The sequence below is a fragment of the Rhinopithecus bieti genome, unplaced genomic scaffold (assembly GCF_001698545.2).
Source record: "Rhinopithecus bieti isolate Rb0 unplaced genomic scaffold, ASM169854v2 scaffold_758, whole genome shotgun sequence".
Classification (NCBI taxonomy): Eukaryota; Metazoa; Chordata; class Mammalia; order Primates; family Cercopithecidae; genus Rhinopithecus; species Rhinopithecus bieti.
Genome location: NW_016803215.1, coordinates 906,631 through 919,889, shown reverse-complemented (window position 1 = coordinate 919,889; position 13,259 = coordinate 906,631). Strand labels below are relative to the sequence as shown.

Genomic DNA, 13,259 nt, shown 5'->3' with positions numbered 1-13,259 from the left:
TTTTTTTTTTTTTTTTTACTGAAGATTTCTTGCTCCAGATACCATTTTGTTCTTAACTCTGTGGATCTAGTACTTTGATTGGAACCAAATACAATGTTATAAGTTCTGGAGATCTGTTGTACAGAATGATGACTATAGTTAATAATAATGTATACTTGAAAATTGCTAAGAGAGAAGATTTTTTGCTTTTATTCTTATTTTTAATTGACACGAGAATTGTACATATTTTGGGGGTACAGCATAATATTTTTATACAATGTGTAATGATCCAATCAGGGTAATTAGCATCTCCACCACCTCAAACATTTATCTTTTCTTTGTTCTGGGAGTATTCAAATGCACTCTTCTAGCTATTTGAAAATATATAATAAATTGTCATCAATTATCATTACTGCATAGTGCTAAAGAACACTAGAACTACTCCTCCTATTTAGCTGTTTTGTTTTTTTTCCAGGCAGGGTCTCACTCTGCCCTCCAGGTTAAAGCGCAGTGGTGCGATCATAACTCACTGCAACCTTGACCTCTCGGGCCCAAGTGATCCTCCCACCTCAGCCTCCAGAGTAGCTGGGACCACAGGCATGCACCAACATGCCTGGCTAATTTTTAAAATTTTTTAAAGAGATGGGATCTTCCTATATTGCCCAGGCTGGTTTCAAACTCCTGAGTTCAAGTGATCCTCCCACCCCAGTCTCCTAAAGTGCTAGGATTATGGGCATGAGCCACCAAACTCAGCCATGTACTCTTGTATCTGTTAACCTGTTAGCCAACCTTTGGCTACCCCCTCCCCCTTACCCTTCCTCACCTCTAGTAAACACTACTCTAAGCAAATAGATCTTACATATTCTTACCACAATAATAATAATAATAAAAGTATGTGAGGTGATGAAAATGTTAATTAACTTTATTTAATCATTTCATAACACATGCATATAGCAAAACATCACATTGAACACAGTAAATATACACAATTTTTATTTACCAATTATACTTTAATAAAGATGGAGGAAGAATTGAATATAACGTTAAAACAAAAAACAATTGCAGGCTGGGTACGGTGGCTCACGCCTGTAATCCCAGCACTTTGGGAGGCCGAGGTGGGCAGATCACCTGAGGTCGGGAGTTCAAGATGAGCCTGGCCAGCATAGTGAAACCCCATCTCTACGAAAAATGCAAAAATTATCTGGGTGTGGTCGCAGGCGCCTGTAATCCTTGCTACTCGGGAGGCTGAGGCAGGAGAATTTGCAGTAAGCCGAGTTCGTGCCACTGCACTCCAACTGGGCAACAGAGTGAGATTCTGTTTAAACACACACACACGCGCGCGCACACACACACACATCAACAACAACAAAAAAATTGCAAAACCTAAAGAAAATCGTTAATCTAGTCCAGACCAGTCTTTTACAGATGAGCTCACTGAAGTGCAGAGAGGTGAACTGACTTGTCTAATCTTACACAGCAAGTCACCGGCAGAACTTGACCTGAAATCCAAAGCCAAGCGTTTTCTATGACCTCCACGTTTTTCAGTCCAACCATCCTGGGGCTCTGCTTTGGGAATTGGTATTAGTGACAAAAGGAATAGAGAGGAACATGCATAGAGCTCTCCATTTAGATTGACATTCTCACACTGTGCCAGTTCATCGGCTAGAAACAGTGCAAGTTCCAAGAATGCTTGCCCCGACCCTTTTCCCCCTCCCCAACCTGTCTCATAACCAACTTCAGCTAAAAGGTCTGAGAAGAAAAGGGAATCTTAGATGACTCTCACTAGGGTGTAAATGACTCCCACCGTGATTTTTATTTTATCGAGTTATAACTCCAAAAGCAGTGGAGGTTTGAAGGATGTTTTGAAGGAGTTTTGAAGGATGATAAATCTTTTGAAGGATGTTTAGGAGACTGTTAAGTGTCCTAAACATAGGATGGTTAGGATGAGATAGGATGTCCTGAAGAAGGTGAAGGCACTGAGGCCCTGAGTAATTTCATAAAGAACACCTTAGAAAATGTCCAGCACCATGGTTTCTTACCTTCACTTAGCACCCACAAGGCCCCACATTCTGATAGATTTTGTTTATCAGACAAATTGCACTCAGTCAGTCTTCATTCATTTTCTTCAGAGAGTTCCCAGGTTACACAGAATTGCAATAATCTCCCTGGCTCACTGTCACCCCCACGAAGACACTCCATGTTTTTGTTTGCAATACAGTCTTATATGGATCAATATAAAACTTTCATGCTGTTCTTTGCATTTTGCAACTATTGCTTAAGCTGGAGACCCAAAAAGAGCCCTAGCTTTAGAGTCAAAGACCCCTAGGTTCCAATTTCAGCTGAGATACTGTGAGCACATCACTAGCCCACTCTGATCCTGTATCCCGGTTGTATAATCACCTATTTCCCCTCAATTGCGAGGCTGGAAATAAAAGTGCCTACTCTGCCCAGTACACAGTAGGAGCTTAGTAAGCTTAAGTTCTCTCGCTTCCCCACTATCCTAATGTATTAAGGGAAAGACAGAGATGTGGGGAATGGCACCTGGGAGGTTCCAGCTGTATGCTTCACAGTCCTACCAACGAAAATTCTCCTGTCTGATTCTGTAACACAGGCTTCACTGCGGGGTCCAGCCCACTCCCCAGCCAGGGCTTCGCGCGCTCTTAATGTCTTTTGGCCAAGTCCAAGGCTGTCCAGGGTTGGGGTGGGGAGGCGGGGTGGTGGGTAGTGGGGTGGAGAGAAGCAGTTCCCCCATATAACCTGCAGGTGGCACCAGAGCAACGTAGGAGCCCAGGGTTTCGCTCCAGCCTTCCCGGAGACTCACCCGGGGAGGGCGAGGTAGGGCGAGGCAGAGGTAGTGCACACCGCTCAGCTGGACAGCGGCATGAGCGCGGCTGTGGATCAAGTCACACCGTTTGAAATCGACACATGGGTCTTCTGGCTGGCTACTTTCCTCTCTTTGGTAGGGTGCAATCCGTGCACTATTATAATTGCACCGGGACAGCAGACACAACCTTAGCTGTACTTTGCAAACCAGAACATATGGTCACCCTACCCTCTGGTCACTTCTTCTTTTTTGTTTCTTTTCTTTCTTTTGATTTTTTTTTTTTTCTTTTAAAACACACAGCATTCTTTTTCCCTGCGCACCATTGTCTTTGAAAATGCCTTCGCATTCGGGATATTTTCCACCATGCAACATCTGCTTTTGCATCTTGAGTCTGGACAGTCTCTCTGAAGTCACCTCAAAGGCTGGTTTTAGCTTCCAGTCTCCATGACTCAAGAATTAAAGATATCAAACGTGGAACAGTGGTCCTTCTCTCAACTTTGGTGCCTCTTTGCTAAATTTATTCCTGTGATTTTGTTCTGAGTGCTCGTGTCCTTTATCTCTTTGAATTTACATATACTAGTTTATTGAATTGCAAGTTAGCATGCCATTTATGCCCTTGTTTCTGAACCCTCTTCACTTAATAGTCTCATAAACATTCATCCATTGCAAAAAGGATTCAAACTGTTCTCACTTCCATTTTTAGTTGATTCATTGCTATCCAAATAATGATTTGTCTGGGGGAGTCATTAATAGAGAATTGTGCCCTTAAATTTATTTTTATAGTTGGATTCTGCTAGTTAATATCTCTCTTTCTGTCATTCTCACATTACAACAAATGACTATGTCTTAACCTAAAATCTAGGTTAGAAATCTGATCTTATTTGAATACAATATTAATGGATAATGTGAGGATTTTTTTTAATTTACTGAAACTTTTCTCAGCTAAGAAGGATCATCACAAATATATTTGTAAGCAAGTGGAAAATTGGGCTGTAAGTATATAAACTCTTAAAATACCATGTTTAGAGACAAGATTTTCCTTTTTCTTTTCTTTTTTAGTAAAGTAAATTTGCTATGGTTGGAATGTTTGTGTCTCCTCCAAAATTCATGTCGGAACTCAAATCCCCCAATATGATAGTATTAAGAAGTGGAGTCCTTTTTTTTTTTTTTTTTTTTTTTTTTTTTTTGAGACGGAGTCTCGCTCTGTCGCCCAGGCTGCTGGAGTGCAGTGGCATGATTTCAACTCACTGCAACCTCTGCCTCCCAGGTTCAAGCGATTCCCCTGCCTTAGCCTCCCGAGGAGCTGGGACTACAGGTGTGCCACGCCCGGCTGACTTTTTGTATTTTAGTAGAGATGAGGTTTCACTATGTTGGCCAGGATGGTCTCAATCTCCTGACCTCATGATCTGCCTGCCTTGGCCTCCCAAAGTGCTGGGATTAAAGGCATGAGCCACTGCGCCTGGCCCAGGTAGAGTCTTTAGGAGATAACTAAGTGGTGAGGGAAGAGGCCCCTCATGGATGGGATTAGTGACCTTATGAAAGGGCTTGAGGGAGCTGCCTAGCTCGGTTTCCTTCTTTTGCTTTTCTGTCCTTTCCACCATGTTGGGACACAGCATTCCTCATCTCTGGAGGACTCAGGACTGAAAGTGCCATCTTGGAAGCAGAGAGCAGCCCTCACTAGACCACAAACTTGCTGGCACCTTGATCTTGGACTTCCCACCCACCAGAACTGTGAGGAATAAAGTTTTGTTCTTTACACTTTACCCAGTCTCAGATATTTTGTTATAGCAACACCAATGGACTAAGACAGTATCTTACATATAGTGAGGTGCATATACCTTAAATTACAACTCCATACTATTTACATATGTGCACATTCATGTGACCACCACTCAGCTCAAGATACGGAATGCTTCCATCACCACAGAGGGCTCCCTCTTGCCCCTTCTCAGTTGCTGTCCTCAAAGTTAACCACAATCCTGACCTCTGTCACCCTGGATGAGTTTTGCCTGTTCTTGAACTTCATATAAATGGAATCATACAGTATGTGCACCTTTGTGGCTGGCTTCTTTCATTCAACACAATCCTATGAGATTTAGCCATGTTTTGGGTACTGGTAGTTGTTTATTTTTCTGGTTGTGTAGTTTTCCATATTTCATTTATTACTCTTCTTTTTTTTCTTTTTTTCTGTTTTTTTGTTTTGTTTTGTTTTTTGAGACAGAGTCTCACTCTGTCATCCAGGCTGGAATGCAGTGGCATGATCTCGGCTCACTGCAACCTCTGCTACCTGGGGTCAAGCAATTCTCCTGCCTCAGCCTCCTGAGTAGCTGGGATTACAGGTGTGTGCCAGCATGCCCAGATAATTTTTGTATTTTTAGTAGAGATGCGGTTTTACCATGCTGGCCAAACTCCTGACCTCATGATCCACCCACCTCGGCCTCCCAAACTGCTGGGATTACAGGCGTAAGACACCGCATCCGGCTACTTATTACCCTTTTATTTTTATGTTTAACTCAGTGTCTTGTGGGGTCTATTGGTCCTTTTTAGCTAGATTGATATTAAAAATCTTCTTATCAATGGAGCTTGGGACATTTTTAGAAGACAGAAGCCCAATAAACCCAAGCCCTCCAATCTTAAGCCAAGTTTCCTTCTCACGCCTGCTTCAGTTGCTCTTCTTCGTGTGGTATATTTTTCCTCACAAAGCTGATGGAAAGTGGAGGAACTCAGAAGTTCTTCGTCATGTTATCAGCTTAGGGACGCTTGCCATCAGAATAACCGGGTAGATATTTATAATCTGAAATGTTAAAATAACAATAGCAAACACTTACATAGCATTAACTGCTGTTCAAAGTGCTTTATATATATTCTTTTCCTCAAAACAACTTTGTGAAATAGATAATAGTATTGTCATCCCTACACTTTAGATGGGGAAATTGAGGCAGAGAGATGTAACTTTCCCAGGAGGGTAAAGCCAGGACTTGTAACTGTGTTTTCTTGCTTTACAGCTTGCACACTTCACCACCACACCATATTGTGTAGCATACTTCATGTGGTTAAAGTACTTTCTCCTATTAGCTTGGGAGCATTTTCTGAATAATTCAAATCTTATAAACTTGCTTCAAAGAATATAAGTGAATAGAAATGGATGATCTCATGTAGAATGTGTGGCATTCATGAATGCATTATAGGACACTCCAGTTTTACATAACAATTATTTGCTTATCTTGTGACTTTTGTCAGGCAGGGCTGTAATGTGCTCGCCTCGTTTTCCTTCTCTTCAATAGGAGAAGATGGACTCAGAGATGGGCACAATTTATCATAAAATCTCATCACACTTTCCCTCACCATCTGGAAGCTGGAGATAGGTTTGTGAAATCTTTGTTGAGAAAGAGTGGAATGACAGTTGTAGCATAGTGAGTTTAAGAAACATGGTTTTACTTGCCAGTTCTGTTGCACAGGGTCCTGCAAGTTTTGGCAATTAACATAGGTGACCAACAGTTTTCTCACAAGGATTATCAGGGTTCTAGAGGAAAATGTCCTCCAGTTTTATTCTGCTGCTAATGTGCTATATTTCCTTATAGATTCTTGGCCACTTGTTTTTCATTAGACTTTTTTCTGCCTCTTTATGCTGTGCTTTATGTCTCCTTATGCCCAGCCCCAGGTTTTTCCTTCTAAGTGCAAGAGGAAGATTATTGAAATTTTCTCTTTCTCAAACTCCCAGGCTCAAGTGATCCTCCCCCATCTGCCTCCTGTGTAGCTGGCATTGCAGGTGTGCAGCACTGCACCCTGCTGATTTTCTCTTTAACCTTCCCCCAAGCATGTGTACACACACACACACATGAATACAGACACCCAGACATACACATGTGTACACAAACACACAGAGACATACACATATCTACACATACTTATTAGATATACATTTACACACACACACACCTGCACACACACATATACATGCTTTCCTTCTATCTTCTTCTCAGGACTCAGGGTTCTCAGAGAATGGAAAGAGTATTGCACCACGAGTCAAAGATAGACTGTGCAACTTTGCCCAACTGTCTTTCCTTTTGAGATCTTGTTACAATAATAAACATCCTTACCCACTAATTAGGGTTATTGTGAAGATAAAACAGAAAGGAAGAATAACAGAATGATGGCATGTTGTATAGTAAAAAAAAAAAAACAGAAATAATTAACCTTGACCAAAAAGAGGTCTAGCCTTTGTCCTTGACTCCTTATCTCCAACACATAATGCCTGATAGGAATATTTTTGCCTGGGGATCTTGGGTCACAATGGAGAGTCTAATAATAAGATTTAGGGTGGGGACTAGCCAGGCCAGGAAAACCGACTATGTGATTTAGAGTCCAGGCTTTAGGTCACCCCTGAAAGGACTGGAGACTGGAAACAGAGAGCAGCCACATGGACAATCAAGCATGCCTCCGTGATGAAGTTCTGGTAAAAACCCTGAACACTGAGGCTTGAGGGAGCCTCATTGGCTGCAATACTCCATGTGTATTGGCACATATCAAAGCCAGGAGGGTAATTCACTCTGACTGCATGGGGAAGGGATAATGGACATTTCATATCTGGTGCTCTCCTGGACTCAGCCGTACGCCTTTCTTCCCCTAGCTGATTTTAATCTATATCTTTTCCCTATAATCAAACCATAACTGTGAGTATAACAGCTTTCTGTGAATTGTGTGGTTCTTAAAGGTTCTTAGAGGTAAGAATCTCTTACCAGTTCTTAGAGGTAAGCAAGCAGAGTTCATCTACTGCCTACTGAAAAAACTATTTTAAAATTCCTAATCCAAAGAAGGCCAGAGCTCTCCTGAAACTCATCCAGCAGATTTTGAAGCCAAAGCTGAAGGCATTTGAAGCCAAAGCCAGGCCAGACAGAGATCAGGCTCCTGGGAGGGAACAGGTTCAGTCCTGCCCAGGCTGCAGTGTCCCTTGGCTATACAGCTGGACAAGGATTCCCTCTGGGTCACAGCTTCTAGGGACAGAGTTTGGGGCAGGTCGACTGTCTGATTTATAGGACTCTGGTGATGATCTCAACTGGGAAACTGTGTGGTAATGAAGAGAGAATGGTTTTGCTTTTCCAACTCAGCCACCCACTGCATGCTTTGATGCACATTGGAACTCAGTGTGGAAACTGCCTTTGAACAGCCTAAGCCTGAACTCTGGGTTGTATGTCCAGTTTCCTGGCTTCCAGCTTTGTTCACTTCTTACCCCTACCCATCACTGATGCCAGATCCATCCTCCTAAATATCCTATTCATCATGTTACTCTCCCCACCACCTCATGGCACCTTCTACACAATAGGAAATGTCTCCAACCTCAGCCTGGCATTCAAGGTTCTTTCTGATGTGGCCCACCTCTCACCACTCCACCACATCTTCCCGTGGGCCCTGCCAAACTGGATCAATTTTTTCTGTTCATAAGCTGAATTTTCCCCCCTCCAAACTGTTGCTTACACTGAGTCCTTCCTCTGAACGTTCTGTTCCTCCTTCTCCCCAAGTCCAAATGCTATAGACTGAATTGTGTATCCCCAAAACTCGTATGTTGGAACCCTAACCCTCTATGTGATTTTATTTGGAATTAGGGCTCTTAGGCAGTAATTAAAGTTAAGTGAGGTAGGAGGGGCAGAGCAAGATGGCTGAATAGCAACTTCCACTAATGATTCTCCTTGCAGGAAAATCAAATTTAACAACTCTCTACACCAAAAAGGCATCTTCATAAGAACCAAAAATCAGGTGAGGGTTCACAGTACCTGGCTCTAACTTCATAACACTAAAAGAGTCACTGAGGAGGGCAGGAAAGGCAGTCTTGAAACACCGAGGCCACTCCTCTCTCATCCCCTAGCAGTGGCTACTGTGGTACTGAGAGAGAATCTGTGCCCTTGGGGGAGGGAGAGTGCAGCAATTGTGGGACTTTGCATTGAACTCAGTGCTGCCCTGTCACAGCAGAAAGCAAAACCATGGGGAACTCAGGTGACACCTGACCGTGGAGGGAGCATTTAGACCACCCCTACCCAGAGGGGTTTAGCCATCCTAGCAGTTAGAAGGTTTGAGGCTTGAGTTTTGATAAGCCTTGTCATGGCAAGCTATCATGCTCTGGGGCTCTAAGAAAACTATAAAGGCAGTCTAGACCATAAAGACTTCAATTCCCAGGCAAGTCCTAATGCCATGCTAGGCTTAGAGCCAGTGGACTCAGAGGGCACACAACCTAGTGAGACACCAGCCAGGGCAGCCAAGGGAGTGCTTCTACCACCCCTTCCCCAACCCACGCAGTGCAGTGTACAGCAACAAAAGTGGCTTCTTCCTTTTGCTTGAGGAGAGGAGAGGAAAGAGTAAAGAGGACTTTGTCTTACAAATTGGATACCAGCTCAGCCATAGCAGGATAGAGCACCAGTCAGAGTCGAGAGACTCCCATTCCAGGATCTAGCTCCTGAATGACATTTCTAGATATACCCTGGGCCAGAAGGGAATCTGCTGCCTTAAAGAAAAGAAGCCAGTGCTGGCAGGATTCATCACCTGCTGATTCAAGAGCCCTTGGGCCCTGAATAGCCAACAGTGATACCCAGGTAGTATGCTATGAGCCTGTAGTAACACTCTGAGACTGAGACATGCTGGCTTCAGGTGAGACCCAGCACATTCCCAGCTATGGTGGCTGTGGTGAGAGACTTCTTCTGCTTCAGAAAAGCAGAGGAAAGGTAAAAGGGACTTTGTCATGCACCTTAGGTACCTGCCTGGCCACCATGGGATAGAGCACCAAATGGGCTCTTGTGGTCACTGATTCTAGGCCTTGGCTCTTAGACAGCATTTCTGGACATGCACATGCCCCAGGCGAAAGGGGAGCCCACTGCCCGGAAGGGTGAGTCCCAGGTCTGGAAAACCACCACAAGTGATTTAAGAGCACTTGGGCCCTAAGTTAACATCAACCATAGCCTGGCAGTATTCCCTGTGAGCCTGTGGTGGTGGCCACAGGGTGAGTTTCCTCTGCCTGTGGAAAGGGAAAGGCAGAGTAGAAAGGACTTTGTCTTGTGGCTTCAGTGTCAGCTCAGCCACCTTAGAATAAAGCACCAAGTAAATTTCTAAGGGTTTTTACTCCAGTCCCTGCTCCCACACAGCATCTCTGGACCCACTAGGGCCTGAGGGAACTCGTTGCCCTGAAGGGAAAGACACAACCCTGGCTGGCTTTGCCACCTGCTGAATGCAGAGCCCTAGGGCCTTGAATGAACATCGGTGATAGCCAGGTAGTGTTTACGGTGGGCCTTGAGTGAGACCCAGTGCTTTGCTGGCTTTAGGTCTGACCCAGTGCATTCTAAGTGGTGGTAGCCATAGGGATGTTGTGTCAGCCCACCCCCAGCTCCGAGTGGCTCAGCAGAGAGAGAGAGAGAGAGAGAGAACAAAAAGAGAGACTGAGACTGTCTGGGAGAAATTACAGGTAGAGAATAAGAGTCTCTGCCTGGTAGTCCAGCGAATTCTTCCAGATCTTATCTGAGACCGCCAAGGCAGTACCTCTATGAGTCTGCAAGCACCATAGCATTACTGGGCTTAGAATGTCCCCTAATCAGATACAGTTTAGATCACAACACCCACATCCTTTCAAATACCTGGAAAACCTTCCCAAGGATGAGTACAAACAAGCCCAGGCTGAGAAGACTACAATAAACACCTAACTCGTCAATGCCCAGGCACTGAAGAACATCCACAAGCATCAAGCCCATCCGGGGAAATATGACCTCATCAGACAAACTAATTAAGGCACCAGGGACCAACCCTAGAGAAACAGAGATATGTAACCTTCCAGACAGAGAATTCAAAATAGTGGTTTTGAGGAAACTCAAAGAAATTAAAGATAACACAGAGAAAGGATTCAAAATTCTATCAGATAAATTTAACAACAAGATTGAAATAATTAGAATCAAGCAGACATTCTGTAGTTGAAAAATGCAAATGACATAATGAAGAATGCATCAGTCTCTTAATAGTGAAATTGATCAAGCAGAAGAAAAAATTAGTGAGCTTGAAGACAAACTGTTTGAAAATATACAGTTAGAGGAGACAAAAAAATTAAAAAAGAATGAGGCATGCCTACAAGATCTAGAAAACCTCAAAGGGCAAAGCTAAGAGTTATTGGCCTTAAAGAGAAAGTAGAGAAATAGAGGTAGAAAGTTTATTCAAAGGCATAGTAACAGATAACTTTTCAAACCTAGAGAAAGATGTAAATATTCAAGTACAAGAAGGTTATAGAACACCAAGCAGATTTAACCTAAAGAAAACTACCTCAAGGCATTTAATACTCAAACTCCCAAAGGTCAAGGATAAAGAAAGGATCCTAAAGCAGCAGGAGAAAAGCAATAAATGACATACAATGGAGCTCTAATATGTCTGGCAGCAGATTTTCAGTGTAAACCTTACAGGCCAGGAGGGAGTGTCATAACGTATTTTAAGTGCTGAAGAAAAAAATCTTTTACCCTAGAATAATATATCCAGAAAAAATACCCTTCAAACTTGAAGGAGAAATAAAGTTTCCCAGACAAACAAAAGTTGAGGGATTTCATCAACACCAGACCTGTGCTACAAGAAATGCTAAAGGAAGGCCTTCAATCAGAACAAAAGGACATTAGTGAGCAGTAAGACATCATCTGAAGGTACAAAACTCACTGGTAATAGTAAGTACACAGAAAAACATAGAATATTGTAACTCTGTAATTACTGTGTGTAAATGACTTTCAAGTAGAAAGACAAAAAGATGGACCAAATAAAAATAATAGCTACAACAACTTTTCAAGACATAGACAATACAATAAGATGTAAATAGAAACAACAAAATGTTAAAAAGCTGAGGGACAAAGTTAAAGTGTAAAGTTTTATGTTTTCTTTTGCTTGTTTATTTGTTTGTTTCTTTTTCCAGGCGATATAAAGTTGTCATCAGTTTAAAATAATGAGTTATAAGATAGTATTTGCAAGCCTCATGGTAACCTCAAATCAAAAAACATACAATGAATACACATACAAAAAAACAAGGCCGGGCGCGGTGGCTCAAGCCTGTAATCCCAGCACTTTGGGAGGCCGAGACGGGCGGATCACAAGGTCAGGAGATCGAGACCATCTTGGCTAACACAGTGAAACCCCGTCTCCACTAAAAAATACAAAAAACTAGCCGGGCGTGGTGGCGGGCGCCTGTAGTCCCAGCTACTCGGGAGGCTGAGGCAGGAGAATGGCGTAAACCCGGGAGGCGGAGCTTGCAGTGAGCTGAGATCCGGCCACTGCACTCCAGCCTGGGCTGTTGACAGAGCGAGACTCCGTCTCAAAAAAAAAAAAAAACAAGAAATTAAATTTTACAACCAGAAAAAATCACCTTCACCAAAAAGAAGAAAGGAAGGAAGGAAAGAAGAAAGAGAAGACCATAACAATCAAAAAACAAATAACAAAAGGGCAAGAGTAAGTCCTTACTCCCTGTGGGCCTGATCAGTAATAATATTGAATGTTAATGGACTAAACTCTCCAATCAAAGACAGAGTAGCTGAATGGATTAAAAAAAACAAGACCCAATGATCTATTGCCTGCAAGAAACACACTTTACCTACAAAGACACACATAGATTGAAAATAAAGGGATAGAAAAAGATATTCCATGCCAACGGAAACTAATAAGGAGCAGGAGTGGCTATAGTTATATCAGAATGAATAGACTTCAAGACAAACACTATAAGAAGAGAGAAAGAAGGTCATTATATAATGATAAAGGGATCAATTCAACAAGATGATAGAACCATTTTAAATAGATATGCACTCAACACTGGAGCACCCACATATATAAACCGAAGACTATTAGAGCTAAAGAGAGAGGTAAAGCCAATACAATAATAGCTGGAGACCCTAACACCCTACTTTCAACATTGAACAGATCTTCTGCATTGAAAATCAACAAGGAAACATTGGACTTACTCTTCACAGTAGATAAATGGACCTAATAGATATTTACATAACATTTTATCCAATGGCTACAGAATACACATTCTTTTCCTCAGCACATGGATCATTTTCAAGAATAGACCATATCTTAGGTCACGCAGCAAGTCTTAAAACACTAAAAAAATTGAAATAATTTTTCAAGCATCTTCTCTGGCCACAATGGAATAAAACTAGAAATTAATAACAAGAGAAAACTTTGAAACTATACAAACACATGAAGACTAAATAATATGCTCTGGGTCAATGAAGAAATTAAGAAGAAAATTAAACGTTTCTTAGAATAAATGATAATGGAAACACAACCTACCAAAACTTATGGGATACAACCAAAGCATTACTAAGAGGAAAGTTTCTGGCTATAAACACCTACTTTTAAAAAGTAGAAAAAACATCAAATAAACAACCTAATGATGCATCTTAAAGAAATAGAAAAGCAAGAGCAAACCAAACCCAAAATTAGTAGAAGGAAAGAA

General features: G+C 42.2%; 1 protein-coding gene and 1 pseudogene across 3 annotated transcripts in view; both read left to right on the top strand.

Moving 5' to 3' along the window:
* LOC108527904 (MKI67 FHA domain-interacting nucleolar phosphoprotein-like) overlaps nucleotides 1-5,557 on the top strand; it is a 30,557-nt pseudogene extending 25,000 nt beyond the window's left edge.
* The window catches only part of MAP3K8 (mitogen-activated protein kinase kinase kinase 8), a 130,171-nt gene that overhangs the window by 28,452 nt on the left and 88,460 nt on the right, over nucleotides 1-13,259 (top strand). The window lies entirely within an intron of this gene.